A 1,368-nucleotide genomic window follows, 5' to 3' on the forward strand; every position below is an offset into this window, starting at 1 on the left:
GACAACTCTCATTTCTGAAATTCTACATGCTCCTTTAAAGTTTGTGAAAGTAAACTTTGGAAGTCTAATGTACAGTAGAGTTGTGAAGTTTGAGTATGAGATAAATGAGGTCATGAATAAAAAATAACATCATGAAAGGATAATTGCTATGTAGTTATTAAGAATTAGAAGGAAAGTAATGATAGATGGTAAGAGATGGTAACCACAGTTGTGGTGAATACTGTGTAATGTATAGAAGTATCAAATCACTATGTTATACGCCTGAACCAAATATAAAATTGTATGTTAACACCTACTTCAATAGTAGGACTTAAAAAAATTCAAAGAGGGATTACATAAAATTAGAAAGTCTCTGGCTATTACTTTATGAGATTTTGTAGAACCAATGTATCCATGTAATCATACCATACAACCTCCACTCAATGTTTTAAGTGTAGGTCAGTTCCTTCAGCTTGGGAAGAAGTGGGAGAAATTATCTGCCTCTTTTTTAAGTCACACACACACGGACTTGATTTTCTTTTTCCTCTAGAATGTTTTAGTGGTTGGATCGTTGCTGAACTGATAGAAAAAACTTGGTATTGTTCTAAATAATCATTTTTATGCCCAATGAAATTCCAAAAAAGTTGTCATTCTAATTCAAGCTATATTTATAATTAGGGGTGCATTTTGTGGTGTGACAAGTTTGGTACATTTTATTATTTCCACATGGCATCATTTTTACATTTTTGTTTTTCGTCAAGATATACTGATTACAATGGCAAAACGGGGCCTGAGGATTACAGTACCATCATCGAGTTGGTTCTTGTGGGATTTTCAAGTTGCCCCGAGATGAGATCCTCCTCTTTTATTTCTCTCTGCTCTACCTGGTGAAACTCTTTGGAAACACATAGATTATCACCTTAGTCATTCTAAACTCCATTCAGCAGACACCCATGTATTTCTTCATCTCTATTGCTTTTCTTAACCTATTTTTAGTATATTTGTTGTCCCAAAGGTTTTCTTCAATTTTGTTTCAAGCAAGAAAGTCATTATTTCTGCTTTGCCCAGAAGGAGGCAACTGAGTGCTTTCTTCTTGCAGGGATGACTTTGATTGCTATGTGGTCGTTTGTTACCCAAGAGATACCTGCTCATCATGAATGGGTCTGTGCTGTGGCACTGGCTCTGGGGGCCTAGACCATCAGTATTTTGCCTCAGTGGTGCCTCTCTACTTCACAATCTTCCTACTTTGTGGTCCGTATGTTCTTGACTAGATTTTCTGTGAATTGCTATTCCTCACACATGTTCTGTGCTGTTGCATCCCCACAGGAGACCAGGACTGTTCTAGGAGGGACTAGAACAATGCTATTCCCCTTCCTCCACATTATACTC

Source organism: Halichoerus grypus, chromosome 2 (assembly GCF_964656455.1).
Source record: "Halichoerus grypus chromosome 2, mHalGry1.hap1.1, whole genome shotgun sequence".
Lineage (NCBI taxonomy): Eukaryota > Metazoa > Chordata > Mammalia > Carnivora > Phocidae > Halichoerus > Halichoerus grypus.